The sequence below is a fragment of the Panthera tigris genome, chromosome F3 (genome assembly GCF_018350195.1).
Source record: "Panthera tigris isolate Pti1 chromosome F3, P.tigris_Pti1_mat1.1, whole genome shotgun sequence".
Taxonomy (NCBI): domain Eukaryota; kingdom Metazoa; phylum Chordata; class Mammalia; order Carnivora; family Felidae; genus Panthera; species Panthera tigris.
Genome location: NC_056678.1, coordinates 765312 through 782835, shown reverse-complemented (window position 1 = coordinate 782835; position 17524 = coordinate 765312). Strand labels below are relative to the sequence as shown.

At 46.7% G+C, this 17524-nt stretch overlaps 1 protein-coding gene across 11 annotated transcripts in view; it reads right to left on the bottom strand.

Annotated features, from left to right (window-relative positions):
- Window positions 1–17524, bottom strand: part of DISP1 (dispatched RND transporter family member 1) — a 185922-nt gene that overhangs the window by 71148 nt on the left and 97250 nt on the right. The gene's annotated exons all lie outside the window — the stretch shown is intronic.

Genomic DNA, 17524 nt, shown 5'->3' with positions numbered 1-17524 from the left:
CTTGATTTGATGAAAAACCAGTAAACTATATCCACTTTACCAATAATCCAGAAAGGAATTTGGTCATCAGGAATAAAATTTACTTATTAATCTAAACACTTCTAAAAATTTTACTGAAGATCAGAAGCTGTATTTTTAAGTTCGTTTATTCATTTTGAGAGATGGGGGGAGGGGGTGCAGAAAGAGGGAGAGAGAGAATACTAAGCAGGCTCCACACAGAGCCCAACACGGGACTCGAACTCACAAACTGTGAGATCATGACCTGAGCGGAAATCAAGAGTCGGATGCTTAACTGATGAGCCAGCCAGGCGCCCCAGAAGCTATTTTAAAGCAAAACACACAGAGATTAGCAACTTGCAGAGAAAAGGTACCCTCCTATTTTCCTGTGGACCAAAAAAAAAGAAAAAGAAAAGAAAATCTGACAACGCAATACTCAATATAGACAAAAATTTGAGCCTTCCTTAACCTAACCAAAAGTTACAGCACCTTCTTCAAATTTTAAAACCCAAGTCCAGGAGGTTAGTCTGTTACGGGCTTCGGGTGGGAACTCTGGCAAACATTCCGTCTGGTCGCGAGCTTCAGGAGAGCCCTCGACCGCTCAGAGCAGGGAGAATGTGTTATGTCAGACCAGGACAGGAGGCCCAGATGTGCTAGTTTTCTATCTAAACAAGCTGGAACATTTCAGCCGTGACAAAATAACTAGGCTGTAGATCATGTAAGAATACAATCTTGTCCCACATGATGATTTAAAGGAAAGCATAATGCGGCCCTGGGCTCTGGAGAGCAAATGTTTCTGATTTGCAACACAGGATTTCACAATAAGAGATTTTATTTTACAGGAGATGCTCCCGTTACGAGATGGGCTCCTAGAACGAAGACCCCCACTGTGAACCTCATCAGAGTAAGACTGGGGCACTGGTACCAAACCTTAAACACATCTAAACGGATGTGCCGTGCATACGCTAAGAGCGGAATTATGACTAATAAACTGAAATCTTCTCGAAGTCAGACCTCTGATATTTATGGAGAAAGTTACACGTACTTTCCTTATGTCATGAAATAAAATACACGCAAGTTAATTTTCCAAAAGTCAGACTTTGTGGGAAAATACACGTGTCACCTGCATACAAACGCCCGTCACCACTGCTCCAGGCTTCGATGAAGTGACGTGACGACACATCGCTGTCTCTGATGTAAAATGAAGTTCCACAGAAGACAGTAAGCAAACATTCTAGTCCTATTTATTTACACTTTTTGTAATATGTGGTAATGTTATTTTTGGCAAGAAAAGACTCTTACGCTACCCAAACCCTAAGAAGGAAGACATCGTTAGGGTTTGGTATTTCACGAATGTAGTGGGAGTAATTTTCTATGTGGAAAACACGCTCATTAGTTATTTAGAAGTTCAAAGAGTCCCAAATCGTGAAACTCCTACCACGTCTGGCCTCAGAACGTAGTAATTGTGAAACAGAGATGTGAGATGGCCCTAGATTTGAGAAACGAGGTGATAACAAGTGAAAAAGCAAGGATATTTATTCGTGTCAGAATGCAAGATATGCGATACACCAGAATATCTTACTCAGGCTTCTCTTAAAATGCTGTGTTGTCAGACTCCAAACAGAGGTCTGGCTGGAAGAACGCATCTGTAACTGGGATACATCAGAAACCAGGGCCAGCGGAAGGCAGAGGGTATCTTAACACAGCAAATACAGCATGTCCCTAAGCTCGGCAATCGCCAGCCACCCCAAAAACACTGAAACATAACCCGTCGCGGCTGGGGGGGCTCCACCACGAGGGTCCCGAAGAACAAGCCATCCTTCGTTGCAAACCTCACAGGTGGAGCGGAAGCAGGCTCCACTGGCCATTACTGTCCCTGAAGGGGGACCCTTCTGAGCTGTCACCCAGAATGGACCTCCTGCGTATGGGCTGTAAGAGCGCGGCCCTGGGGCTGAGGAGGTGCGGGCGCCACAAGGCGGGTGTCTCGATGCCCACCCCAAGCCGCCACGTGCATGCCGTGACGGAGGCATCCACGCGAGACTCGGAGTGCGGTGACTGGGGGACAGAGGAACCTCGCAGCGGCCTTAACCTGAAGCATCTTTACAGAAGCGAAACCCACCACCCTCTAAACCTGTCCCAGGCTCTCAGGCCACAAAACTTTTGACAAAAATGTGGTGGGGAAAATACTTAAAGCAGATATAAGCATTTCTATTCCTTGACAACAAAACTCACGAGCTAATGGTGTAAGGAAAATTACCAGGACAAACATGTGACAAGCCTGGGTTCAAACACTGCATCTGCAAAGAAACACCAGAGACAGGCAGTTGGTCACTTTGATTGCAAAGCAGCCACAACAAAATAAGGGACACACTTTATTTACTGTACCAGAGTTGTGACTTATGTTAACAACCGGCTACCACAACAGGATCTCGGCCTTAAAAGGAAACAGAAAAGAAGTACCCTCACGATGTCATTAGTAATACCCAGTATTCAGATCTGCAAACAGCTGTCAGAGGAGAATGAAAAGAAGAAGAAAAAATTTGGGAACTGGGGAAATGAAACCAGGGGTGATTTCCTTCGCTCCTGAGTTAGGCGTCTGCCTTGTTCGGTCCCTGAACAGTCCTCACCTCCCTGGATAGCTTGTCACGATCAGGAATTCCTCAGTACCCTCCCCCCCCCATATCCCCAAGCCGCATTCCCAGGCACAGCAGTCACACAGCCCCTCCCCGTCGCCACCCCTGTGGGATACGAGGCCGAGCAGGGGCTCTGTCCTTCCTGGGCCGGTGGAATGTCTAACACCATCCACACCCTGCCGGCCTGGCAAGGAGTCCAACCCAGCACCAAGGATCAAGCTCAGAACCCCCCACAGAAACAAGTGGAAATGTGTCACAGCTCTCTACAACAACCCCTCATTTTGCATAAAGCTAAAACGTACTTTTCAGTTGGGTCAGAGAGGCCTAACTTTTGAGACTAACTGCTTTTCCTAATCTCTGGCTATATTTGCAACGATGGCTACCGCTGGCACTGACATTTGGTGACCGGGGCTCCGAGACAGTGGCCAGGTGGGCTCAGATCCTACGAAGCCAGGAGCACATGGACAAGGCTCGGTCTTGAGGTGCGTGCGACTCTTGATCTAGAGGTCATGAGTTCGAGCCCCATGCTGGGTGTAGAGATTGCTTAAAAAAAAAAAAAGAAAAAGATGCTGAGCCTTTGCTATTACGATCTTAAGTTCCTCGCATTTTTGACATTGTCCAAGACTAAATTTCACAAGCTCTCTCAGCATTCTCTCCTGGGGGAGGTGGCATTTACAGAGCTTATTCTCCGTGACAAGCATGTGTCCTTCTCAAGACAGCAAGGGAGGAAGAAGCAGAGGGGAGAAAACAGAACCAGGAGGTCCTGGCACTCACGCCTTGTCTCTGCAGCAAAGCCCCTCAAGCTGGTCTGACGACACCTGGATCTAAAATAATAATAATGCACGGACTTCACGGGGACACAAGAAAACTTTTCTTCTGATCCCAGCTTCAAAGAATGAAACTAATACGCCGTTGGTGTAGCAGATTTCAAAAGGCAAGTAAATCTGTACCTAGCAGCACACCTGCATTTTGGGGTCCCGGCACTGTATTTGAGAAGCTCAACGTGCATGTGCACAAGTCTCCCTCAATAGCTTCTATTTTTTAAAAAGTTCCTGTTAAAAACCTAAGTCCTAGTGCCTTTGATCGAGACTAACTTCAAACACGGCAAAGCCTGAAGATTTTAACGACTTTCTTTGGGTCTCTGGCCTGGCTGAGGGGAGCACGCGGTAGCATTGGTCATACAAGCAGACCTTGACCTGACCAGCATGTTGCTTAGCTCACTCTTTTTAAAAATGAAGCACAAAGGTAGGAACAAGACACGTTCTCCCCACTTGGCTCAGCAGCGGACAGGAGTGTATGTATAAATCTCAAGTTTATGAAAGTTATCTCAAGGACAAGTGCTCGTAACAGATTCCTATTTTATTCCTCATGTACCCTTTCGCTGTTTAATGCTAGTAACTGTGACTTCGTTTTTAAGACAAAAGGTTAAATAACAAAAGCAAAGGAAAAGAGAAAAAAAAGCCCCCAGGGTAAAATCATATTGCTGAGCAGATAAAAAATATACTTGGGAGGACTCCTGCCTGGGTGGCTCAGTCGGTCGAGCGTCTGACTTCGGCTCAAGGTCATAATCTTGCCGTCTGTGAGTTCGAGCCCCGCGTCGGGCTCTGTGCTGACCGCTCGGAGCCTAGAACCTGCTTCGGATTCTGTGTCTCCCTCTCTCTCTGCCCCTTCCCCGCTCATGCTCTGTCTCTGTCTCTCAAAAATGAATAAACATTAACAAAAATTTTCTTTTTAAATATACTTGGAGTAGTTTTAATATTTTGTGAACGAGCTACCTTTTCCAATAAGCTAACTTAGAAGTTCACACTGGACGCTAGGCGTATGACAGTAACACCTCCAGTTGAAATTTCATATATCAGAAATTTCATATATCAGAGCTTTCATGATATGTGAAAGCTCATTGTTTTATTCATGAAAAATAAACTTAATCCGTTATCTGTTTAGTTCTTTAACATTTTATAAAATGATCTAGGCTCAATTTTATATTTTAGTTCTGACCTTTTCTTAGGTAACCCTTCTAAGAGAATACCGGTTTCTACCAAGGAGATGGGGGGGGGGGAGGGGCAGCACTTTTCACAGCATGGAAATAAATCTCTGCGATGCACTAAGTTCCAATCACCACTTTCTACTTTATTCTGCAACTTTAAAGTACAGTTGCAAGTCTGAAGCACAGTACTTTTCAGCATTCCTGCTTTAAACATCCAGCTGCGCGGGCTGAGTCCTGCAGACGTCAGAGTCCAAGGTCACGGCTGCATCCGGCTTGTCCCCGTCCCGGCACGCGTCAGTCCTTGCGAACCCGCGTCCCCGTGCCTCGGCTGTCTTTCTGGCTTACACGCTCGGGCGAACCCTCAAGTTACCAGGCAGGTGCGACAAGAGTGTACTGGACTTTAGGCACCTGGCTTTGCTCGCCTGCGGTCTCTTGAGCCTGGGGACACAGTTCAGAAGAAAGGCTGGGCCAACACGGCAGGCCGCCCTAGACGGTACCAGGAACGTGGGGGGCGCCAGCGGCCACGGTACGAAGGCGGGAAGTCTGAGCCGGGCAGAGAGGCCGCAGGCCGGAGCTCAAGCTTCGGGGGGCAGCAGGAGCGCAAGTGGGGGGACGGCACAGGGAGGCAGAAGGGACCCCGCGGTTTTCACGCCGTAATCTGACGGAGCGGTCAGCTCGGCTTCCACAACTTACTGGACAAGAAACTCCGTGACACTGGGCGGACCTAAGAGTCCCCGCAGAGGTGCGACAAAGGGCCCTCGGCACCGTGGTCTCGAGATTCCAACCAGGTTGTTTCCGCACAGCCCCATCACGTCCGCTATAATCCGGGACCCACGGGGGCTGCGGGAGGTCCCGCCCCTGCCGTCCTCAGGGGACGGTGTCTTCCACCTGCAGGACAGACACCCCCTCGGCCCTCGCTCTACCGGTGCCGCGTCTGCACGCACTGCCCGCAAACCACCTCCCTCCCTTTGCTCCTTGGTGTAGACACACCCTCTGGACAACCCCAGGAGAAACGGCAGCAGCCTTGGGTTTGGGGACGACGCCTGTGCCCTTCGGTTATACTAATCCCTAGGCAGTCCAAGGTCACCCGATGGACAACGGGGAAACTGGTTTTACCCCCAAGTTACAATAACACAGAGAGACGGAGGCTTTCAAACTACCCGATCACGAGGAAAGAAGAAAACACAACTTGGGAACACGGAATTAAAGGCAAGCCAGAAAAAAGCTCCTGAGCCAGTCACTCTTCAATTCTGAAGAAAGGTATATACCGCGCTCATTTACAGCAGACAAATCGCTAGGATCCGCCTGGAAAAAAGTCAGCTAAGAAGGCGCCATCGCACTTCTCTTGGTGCAGAGGCACTCGCACGCCGTGAGAAGGGCTCCAAACAACCCAAAGAGCCCCCACGGCCGAACCACCCTCAGCGCGAGTCCCGAGTTTCACCACTGCCGTGGAGCGGGACGCCAGCGGAGCTGGGCGCGGCCGAATCTCCTCCTCTCTCTCCCCAGACGACCGACTCACAGCCTCGTCCCCTTTCTCTGCCCAGCGACGAGCATCCACACCTGCTCGGGACAAGTGCCATGCTGCGAGAGCTGGGGCTTTTATGCTGGAGCGATTCGACTCACGCATCCTGTCCACACGCTTCAGAGACCAGGAAGCGGTCCTGCGCTCTGACCGACTTCATCCACCCCAGTATTATTTCCTAATCCACCCACGTAATCCTCTCCGGGATAACCTTTCTTCTTGTTGATTCCATTTTTTACTATCTCCTCTGGGGGGTTGTGGGGACGGTGAACACTCTTATTTTACAGACTGTAAATTTTCTGAATTTTGTTCTCACCCTGGAGTAACAGCTCAGGAGGGCACAAACTCTACGCACCGTTCCTCCTCCTCAGTGCCGCCCGGTTATCACTTCCCCGCCTCCTGGCATCCGTGCTGCCGATGACCAGTCCGTTCACGGCCTCCCCTCTCAGCGGGGGCTCTTCCCCCCGGTCGCCGTAAGATCTGCTCCTCAGGTCTGGCGCAGTCCTACGGAGGTCCAAGACGCGAGTGCGCCCGTATTTACCGCTTGCGCCTGGAATGCACCGCTGACCCGCGGGCTCCCGTCTTGCATCAGTTCTGGAAGACACGCGGGGGGTGCTATCCCAGACTTCTCTTGCAATCTCGAGCGCGCGGCTGGGGGACATGCCCCTTAACGCGAGCTCTGGCCATCAGCTCTGCAGGGCCAGTTTCACGGGAGGTATTGTTGTTTTGGCCTGGCTTCCTTGTCTCCTTCCTTCCTCCCCCGACGTGTGCTCACACGGTCGCCTGCACGTATCTCCTCTGCCAGCCTGATACCGCTCACGTATTTGCTCCGCAGCAGATAACAGCACGGGTAAAGCTCCAGTTCTGTGGGGGCGTCAGGCACAGTGCAGCCAGCGGACCATGGGCCTCGTCTCTGGTCACTCAACTCTGTGTTAACCCCCACGTTCTTCCCCTGGTTCACAACTTCCAACACCATGTGCCCAGCACACGGGCAGAACCACTCAGCGTCCGGTGGGGGGGGGGGGGCAGTGGGGGCGGGGGAGGACCCTTGCTTCCACTCGTTCCTGCGAGCAGTGAGCCCGGCCCAGCCTGGCCCCCGTGCAGCAGCCAAGGAGCAGTCTAGCACCTTCCTGCTCCTGGCCGGGAGACTGGCCAGCTCACAGTTCCGGTCCCACTCACGACTTCCCATCGCTGATCACCTTACGGTCTTTGAGGTGTTTGTCTTGATTTTGAGGCTGGCCGCGTCATTTCGGTTTTCTCTTTTGCGCTCTGTCATTGGCACGTGGAGGACGGGGCCCAAAACAAGGCCTATTGTGCCTGCTGGCCGGGGCTCTCCGGTCCACCAGCACGGGGCCTACTACAGAATGGGGTTTCGATAAATAGCTCTCACAAGGTAAGCACAAGTAAGTGTGATTGTGTCCAAATATGTCCATGGAATCTGGAATCCTAATAGGAGAGCGTTAACACAATCCTGTGGCATACACGTTTTACTCGCTTGATTAAAACCAGCCATGCCTACGCCAGCCGAATGAACAGAACAACACCCTGTATAATTCATAGTGAGCTTGAAACAGTTACAAGTTCTAAGAACAGGAGCAAACTGACGAGTGTAAAACGCTAAGCACAGTTCCTGACCCGTCTCCTCCTGACTTCTTCGTTCTCTACACGTAAGGGATCACTGGAGACACAGCCCTAAGGAAAATCTATCTATCTTGGATTGGAAACTGAAATTAACAGGAATCGACTCAAACTGGTTTAGCCCACATCATTCTCAGATGTGACGCATCCCAAGAACCTTTTTGTAGGAGGGGAATACTATGAGGGAAAACAGGGTTTCCAACCAATGTGAGGCCATCGAGACACAGTGTATCTGCAACGTGTGGTATATTAACACCACAAAAAGAAGAGTAATTAATAATCCCCGGGAATTCTCAAAAAAAAAAAAAAAAAAAAAAAGGAAAAAGAAAGAAAAGAAAGAGAAAAGGTCAAAGAATAAAAACTCTTCAGAGGTCTTTAGCACCGAGAAAACGGTCTTTGATTTTGGAAAAGGCTTCCATTTATTTTACATTGAAATATTTTTGGTATCGAGAAATTAAATTTATTAGATTACTGATTTCAAAATAAATAATGCTTTAGGATATCCAACTGACATCCATTTAACTCTCTGGGCATCACACAACACTTCTGATGTGGAGATGTTTGGGTTTGGAGCAAACAGTCAAGAAAGAATTCTTGAGAAGGGCGCCTGGTGGCTCAGTCAGTTAAGCGTCCAAATCTTGGTTTCAGCTCAGGTCATGATCTCACAGTTCGGGAGTTCGAGCCCCGCGTTGGGCTCTGAGCTGACAGCGTGGAGCTTGCTTGGGATTCTCTCTCCCTCACTTTCCATCCTGCCCCTCCCCTCCTTGGGCTGTCTCTCTCTCTGTCTGTCAAAATAAATAAATAAACAAACAAACTTAAAAAAAAAAAAAAAAAGAATTCCTGATCCTCGACTGTTCCCTAATGAGCCTACCGATCCCATAATCCCTGGATGGCCCGTTTGGAACACAGGCTTCTACTCCTCACCAGGAGAGTGTGATTTAGGGATGTGTGTTTCTAACAAGCTTCTGGTTAGCTTCTGGTCATCTGTTCCAAACTCCTCTCTTTCCCAACCAGGCAAACCCTTTTACACTCTGGCCACCTCGGCTCTCACTCTGCTAGAAGGTTCCCTGATGTGCCAATAAATAGTCAATATTTTACCAACCCTTATTTATTCACGAAGTCAATAAATATTTAGAGGTACCTGGGATATGTTAGTCACCATGCTTAGTGCTGTGAAAACTAACTGAGGTCAAAACCTTCCATAACTAACCTCACACCATCCATCTTAGAAGTTAAATTGTTTACACAAGCAAGAAATAAGTTCTCCCAAAGCATTCTGAATGGGTTTTCCAGGAGTGGAAAGAGATACATAGTGTATTGCTACAGTCTCTTTCCTGGCCTTCTTATAACTTCGTATCCATTTTAAAGGGTTCTTGAAAGAGTTGAGGGAATAATAAAGATTCCACCATGTACAGGCTAAACAGATCTGTAGTCTCACTAGTAGGCTTCAGTAATTACAAACGGATGCTGGGTATTCTCTCCAGATAGAAGGAAACGAAAATATTCGAGCACGGAAAATAAGCCTCCCATCTGGGTATTTCTGGAGTTTCACGGCACAAAACAGCTCAAAAGTTAGACAAAAGGATGAAACCACTCACTGCCTGTTAAATTCTCCAGATGATGTATTTTTACAGATAATAACACAGCGATATATATTCAGTGGGAACAATTTACTCTTTTGAATCAAATATGTATTTTTTAATTCACAAAGTCCTATGAGCACATTTTTAAATTTGCTTTTACTCGTGCTTAATTTTTAAATAATATTCATATTCTAGGGCAAATCTTAATGAAGTCATTCAAGTTATCCAAAACTAATAAGTCCGTGGAATAAATGGAATTATTAATGATAAAGGAAGCTTTCACATAGACCCAATTAAGTCAATTTTATAATTTTATGAAAGCATGACAGAAGAGCCCATGTGAATGCAATAAAGTTTAATGGAAACTCAGTCTGGTCCTGAGAGCAGGCAGAGTATGCAATGAAAGCATAAATTGTAAATAAGAAATAGTCTTACAGAAAGTCTCTATTTCCTCAGGAGTCAGCCAACATCTACTCATGATCAAATTTATGTAGTCAGAGCTTGTGGATAGCTAAAGTGATGCTGTATGTTGTTTATATAGTCTGCATTTGAAACACGAAGTTATTCTTTAATTAGCATTGCTACGCCAGAGTTAATGGCTGCATGAAAATGAGGCTCATTACATGATTCTGTAAGTGTGCCCCGTAATAAGTGACATTACCACACAGCTGTGTAAACATATTTACCATGCCGTGTTCTTTTACCACAGGTGTAGACTTTCTACTCTGAGCATCAGTAATATGTATCCCAGACTAGCCTGGTTTGGCATTACCAGCGAAGGGAAAAAATATTTCTTAGACGATTTAACTATCTGTACAACATAAAATATTAACCCAACAGAACATTTCATATGTTGTAATACAACGTTTTTTTAATTAAAAAATTTTTTAATGTTTATTTATTTTTGACAGGGAGAGACAGACAGAGCACGAGCGAGGGAGGGGCAGAGAGAAAGGGAGACACAGAATCGGAAGCAGGCTCCAGGCTCCAAGCTGTCAGCACAGAGCCCGACATGGGGCTTGAATTCACGAACCGTGAGATCACTACCTGAGCCGAAGTCTGGTCTTAACCGATGAGCCACCCAGGCGCCCCAATACAACTTATTTTTGTATTTTTATGCCCCAACTTATCCCTAAAAGGGTTTATGGTAGCTACTTAATTCCTTTATTTTAGATATATTAACAATTAAATCTTCATCTAAACAGTAACATGAGTCTTAAATAATCTGATGTGCATTACCAGCACACATCACTTGCAACATGAGTATGTTTTGTTTTTCTAGTAAAATATCATTATAAAGAGGTGAAATGTTCCAATAATATAATCAAACAACTAGGAATCACTTTATTAGGTACAACTAAGTCCCTGAATAACCAAAAATAAAGGACCCTTTCTAAATGCAATACAAAGTGTCTAAGAAGGAAACTTCTAGCCTTTTGCACATCAAGAATGGTAACGTAACGCATCACCTGATAAACTCTACAAGCTAGGGTACACACAGCGTACGTACCTGGTACGTTCAGAACAAAACGGCTCGGTGAGGCACGACTTCTTACGAAGATCTCTCAAAAGCACGGCTTTTGGGGAGCTCCAACAAAACTGTAGTTTCTACCTAAAAATTCAGCAACTTCCGTCTTGGAGATTACTTTTCACTTTCGGATTGCAAACCCCCCCCCCACCCCCCCCCGTACCTTCTACGTTTCATGTGATTTCTACAGATGTGCAACCCTCAATAAAGGGCATGAGAGCCCTTTCCAGCTGGGGCCCAACACCCACCGGCCTCACCCTTCCTGACCAGGGGAAGAAAAGAGGCAGACCTTCCGTTTCCGTGGAAGGACCTGAACCATACACACAGCAGTGCGTATGCCAGGTGGCGCTCGATCTGAACACACACAGCGAAGGGGACAAGGACAACGAGAGCTGCATTCAAGCACAAACTCGATGTTTATTCACACTGCGGTCTGGCCCGCGGGGCGCCCGGACACGGGTTTTCCGAGGCACGGGAGCGGCTCCCTCCCCAGCCTCTGAGCAAACGTCCCAGCCTGGGAACGTCTCTGGCACCCGATAAGTCTAACATTTAGAGGATTAATGTTGAGAATACTGGGAAGGCAATGCCAAATGTCTCTGGCGCCTTCTAACTTCACACAGTGCAGCTAAGGTCACGCCACACCTAAGATCTCCCCACGCTGACCAACCGCCAAGGCCGCCGAAGGGAGAGGAGCTCACGGGGCTTGCCTGTCCTCGCTCGTCCCGGAAGGACCGCGCCGGACCTTAAGCAGCTTGTGATGTTAACACACGTGCTCCAAATTCTTCCCTTATTAGCAGATACGCTCAAGTGTACAATGTTACGTTTCAATATTTACTTGTTACCACCAACGCTAATTTAAATAGACCAGGATGTTCGCCCATTTCTTTGCCCGTGTTGACTCTTGCCTCTGGTATTTGCATCCGGGCTCCCTTTCCTGCCAGCGGAAGCGAACGGTGCCGCGGCTCTTCTGGCACAAATCGCGGGAGAGCACACGTGCTCGGCGTCCGCAGCTCTCCGCAGGCCTCACGTCTGCTCTGCAATGGTCTCGCTCCGTGCTCTGGAGGAACGGTTCTCCCACAGCCCTCGGCGTCTGTTAGCAAGTGTCCGCCGTCGGTCTCAGGAAGGACACCTACTTTGTCTCTCGTCATTGTTGGCATCTCCTTCTTTTCTTCCGGAGCCCGGGCTCTTCCAACCTCGCGCAAACCCTCCCCGACCCTCACGGTGGGTCCCCAGCCTCGGTTTCTAGTTTACTGGGAGTAACAAGCGATCGGCAGCGACATCGCGGCCCGCGGCCCCCGCCCCCCGGCGCCTGCGCGCAGGTCAGCTCTCTGACGTCCCCCCTGCTTCTACAGATAAGCCGTCCTCATGCCTAAAACTAACCGGACGCTTGCGTGCGAGCTACCTTCCTCTCACCGGCACAGAGCGCTGCCGAAGACCCTCGGGAACTTCTCCCTCTCTGCTGGGTCGTTCCCATTCGTTCACAAATACGCTGTTACTTCCTCCATTTTATTTATTTTTATTTTTTTAATTTTATTTTTGAGACAGAGAGAGACAGAGCATGAACAGGGGAGGGGTAGGGAGAGAGGGAGACAGAGAATCCGAAACAGGCTCCAGGCTCTGAGCTGTCAGCACAGAGCCCGATGAGGGGCTCGAACTCACAGACCGCGAGATCATGACCTGAGCCGAAGTCGGACGCCTAACCGACCGAGCCACCCAGGCGCCCCACTTCCTCCATTTTAAACATAACAAGACAAATATAAAACCTCCCTTGAGCGAATGCTCTGATTCCCAGACAAAACCCCCAACTTCAGCTTGGCTCGGATCACAGGTGAGATCCCACTTGAGACCATGGCTCACTACTTCCATACCCATCTAACTCTTCAAGTGAGTTATTACCCTGCCTTAAAAGCCTCTTCTGGAAGGAACCAAGACGTGTTTCAGTAGATGGATGGATGAATGACGTGCGTGCGGCCCCTGCAGACAAGGGGACGTTGTTCGGCACTAAAAAGAAACGACCTTTCGGGCCACGAAAAGGCATGGAAGGCGCTGCGTCGAAGAAGCCAGGCTGAAAGGCTACACACTGTAGACTTCCAACCGTAGGACGTTTGGAAAAGGAAACACGATGGAGACAGTAAAAGGATCAGCGGTCGAGGAGGCAGGGGGTGAAACACAGAGGTCTTGGGGGGCAGTGAGAACACTCTGTGACACTCTAATGACGGACATGCACGTGTCCAACTCCAAGAACGGGCCCCGGCGTACACGACCGTGGCCTCTAGGTGACGATGTGTCAGTGCGGGTGCGTCCACTGTCCCATCTGGGGAGGAGTGTCCACAGTCGGGGAGGCTGTGCCCGGTCGGGGTGGGGGCATACGGGAGGTCTCTCTACCTCCCTCTCAAGTTTGCTAGGAAACTGAAACTGCTAGAACAAACAGTATTTTTTTTTACATGAAGTTCTGGGTCACTTGGGTCATTGTTTTCATCTGAAGTGTAACTACAGTCAAGTTTCAGCTTTCCAGACAGACTACGCAGTTACCTACCATCCAGTTTGCAAACCTGGTGAAGGACACCACTTCCCATGTTCCGGTTAGTTCATTACTCAGTAGGGTCTCCAACAGAAGAAAGAAAACAGAAACCAAGAAAGACAACACATGAAGGGTCTGGTGGAAGTGAAGACAACTCTCCAACCAGACTTCCTCTTTATGTCTCATCTACTCACATGCACAGCCAAACGACCCGCATCATGTGACCGTGTATGGATGACGTCAGTAACGGTTCAATAAATAAGGCCTTGTTTACTCCTCACGCTTCCCGGAAGAAGTCCCATGATGACCTTCATGTCACGAACGCGAGAAGAAGTTTACAAAAGTCATCCCCCAGGTGCACAATGACAACGCAGCAGAATCGACTTTTTTTTAATTTATTTTTTATTTTTATTTTTATTTTTTTTTAGGATCGACTTTTAAACGCAGGCACGTGAGCCCAGAGTCCAGACCCAACCACTGTGGAGTCTGTGTCCACCCTGAGGGTTAGCGTTTGCAAGGTGACGTATGTTATCTAACACGTGGGCCCTGTTGGGGTCTTAGGAACCACACTGCCTAGATTTTACTTGCTTTAGTCTTACTAATTTACCTAACGAGACAGCATATATTGTACTTGTTATGAAACTTCATAGTAAAATTATCCGAACTCTTCAAGTCAGAAAACTTTCAGGTGTGAAAAACTGAACTAAGGCAACAGACATCTCTATGTAGTACCTACATTAAATGCATTCTTGCTCTAGTTAAATAATCTTACTCCTTTAAACCAGATAATATAAAATAAGGCCCTCACCCTTTGTGATGAGAACATAAGTAAAATGGAGATTTTATCACTGAAAATTTGATCAACATAGAAATTGGATTAAATGCCCACAATGCAGAAATCACAGATGATAATTCATCAGCTAAGAAGACACGGTCTGATTTTCTCAGGCAGATACTGAAAGAAAACAAGTAACTTTTAAAACTGTTTTAAATATCCTCTGGCCGTTAGAATCTGAGACTCTGTTTTCTTGATTTTTCTCCCTAAATCAACAGGTTGAAAATTTCAGGAGACAGCACAATGACGTGGAAAGACTGTATTAAACATAATTTCTGGGACACCTGGGTGGCTCAGTCAGTTAAGCATCTGACTCTTGACCAGCTCAGGTCATGGTCTCACGGTTTGTGGGTTCGAGCCCCGTGTCGGGCTCTGTGCTGACAGCTCAGAGCCTGGAGCCTGCTTCGGATTCTGTGTCTCCCTCTCTCTCTGCCCCTCCCCTGCTCCCCCTCAAAAATATATAAACATTAAAAAAAAAAAGAACTATAAGCTAGCTAATAATTTGCATTTGTTTTTCAACAAAATCACTTTTCCTCTTTCAAGAACAATCTATGCCACATAAACACAAAGTTGATACTTCAGTAATGGTGTCCCTCCCTCAACTGCCCTGTGAGCTCAATCTTTTAAAAATAACATCCCTCCTGGGGGGCTCAGTCTGTTGAGTGTCTGACTCTTGATTTCAGCTCAGGTCATGATCCCAGGGCTGTGGGATCAAGCCCTGCATCAGGCTCTGTGCTGAAAGCATGCAGCCTGCTTGGGATTCTCTTTCCCTCTGCCCCTCTCCCCCACTCACCCTCTCTCTCTAAAATAATAAATACATAAAAATAATGGCCCTTAGAACTTCCAAAAAAGACATTTTAATACCAGCTTAAACTTTTAATACATCAACTACTGCAGACTTTCTCCATTCAAAACAATGCTGATATCCCTGCAGTTAAATTTCCTCCATGAACCCTAAGTGATAACCAACCCCCAAGAAAGTGAGCAGGACTTTACAAGAAAGACCATTTAATAAGAAAGCTTATGTTTCTTCCCCAAAGTACTAGGCTAGTGAAAATCAGATGTCAACAATCCATGTGCAAGACATCCAGACACAAAGCAGAAGAGAAACATGACAGTAACCGTGCACCATGGAGTGAAGACACACAGGGAAGGTTTGTTCTTGGGACTCAGATGAGACAGGAAATACTTTCTGGAACGTAAATCCAAAATGAGCACATTCATGTTTTTTAAGGCATGTGCATGTAGTTTAAGACACCAAGTACTTCAGCCTCTGAAAACACAGAAAAGTAATATAATAATAAAACTGGTCCATGTGTTAAATACAGAAACCAGTCCGCTGAAAGCGAAGGCCGCAAATGTCGGGAAGTGTTTCCTGGAGAGAACGGGGCAGCCCTCAATTTCTGTGTCTCACCAGAACTATCAGGTGCGAAGTTAAACTATTCAGTGAACTGCCTCCTTGAAGGTTTAATACAACACCCTAGAAATACAGGACAACTCCTCATAAATTTAAGCAAATTCTTCTTAACAAATACATAAAACTAGACGCTACCAATAGTTTAATTATTTAAAACACAATTTCATGTTCTTAGTTCTAAACAACTTTATTGAAGTATAATTTACACTCAATAAAATGTATAAATTTCAAGCATAAAGTTCAATGGGTTCTGACAAACGGGTGGACATGTCTTCGTAACTACTATCAAGATCAAGCTACAGACTATTATTTCTTACACCCTTTATAGCCAATCCCCCAACTCTATTCCACTCCAGGCAGCCACTGATGTAATTCCTTCATTCACAGATTACTCTTCCCTGTTCTAGAACTTGGCAAATGGATCCATAGAAAACATCCTCTGTGCTGAGTCTCCTTCATTCAATAGACGTCTGGAGATCTGTCCGCACTTAACTGTCACTGCTGAGGAGGGCTGTGCTGCACGACTACTCACAATGTGTTCATTCTCCTCCTGACAGACATTTCCATTGTTGCCAGCTTTTGTCTCTCACAAATAACGCTGATAGGAACATTCATGAACAAGTCTTTCTGTGGACACACGTTTTCACCTCTTTTGGGTAAATGTGTAGGGATGGAACGACGTGTGTTTACTAAGGAACTGCCTATTTTGCAAGTGGTTATGCTGTGTGTACTCTCCCATCGAAAACGTCCCCCCTGTTCTGCTTTCTCTCCGGTCTTTTTAACGTCAGCCATTCTGGAGCCTATATCTTGCTGTGAATTTTATTTTATTTTTTAGATTTCATTTTTAAGTAATCTCCACACCCAACGTAGGGCTCGAACTTACAACCCCAAGATCAAGAGTCACACGCTGCACAAACTGAGCTAGCCAGGCTCCCCCTCATTGTGAACTTTAAATAACTGAAGTGACTTTTCAAGTCTGCCCATTTTTTTTAAATTGTCTTATTATTGTATTCTTAACGTTCTTTAAATATTCTAGATACAAGCAGACGTTGCCTCACTTTATGCCCTGTTTTTTTCATTTTTTAAATAATAACTTTTGAAGGCAGAAACGTATACAGTCTTAAGTCCAAATTATCAAAACTTTTTTTTAATCATATGAATAGTGGTTTTCTTTGTCCTAGGAAGTTGTTATGGTCTGAATGTTTGTGTCCGCTCCCCCCAAATTCATATGTTAAATCCTAATGTAATGACACCAGGAGGTGGGCCCTTAGGAGGTGATCAGGTCATGTGGACAAGGCCCTCGTGAATGGGATCAGTGCCCTTACACAAGCGAGCCCAGGGAGAACACTGGCCCCTTCTGCCACATAAGGACACAATGAAAATTTCATCACCAGAAGACAGCTCGACCCCACCTGCACCCTGACCTTGGTCTTCCAGCTTCCAGGACGGTGAGAAAATCTGTTGATAAGCCACCCCAATCTGCCCTGCTTTGTTACAGAAGCTTGAATGGACTAAGACAAAAATCTTTGCCTACTCTAAGTTCACAAAGACTATGTTTCGTTCTGTAAGTTTTGGTTTTAGGTTTTATAACATTTAGGTCTACGATCTACTTTCAAAAAACGTTGGTATTTGCTGTGAGGCAGAGGTCAAGGGTTGTCCAACCCACCCCCCACCCCCCAAGAGATCCACTTAGTCCAGCATCGCAAGAGGTTGAAAAGACTAGTCTTTCTCCATGGAATGACTCTGGCGCTTTTGTTGAAAAATCAGCTGGCCATATATGTGTGTGGATCTATTTCTGGACTCTGTATTCTATTCTATTTATCTGTTTGTCTCCATCAGTCGTGCTCTTTTAAAGAGGCGAAC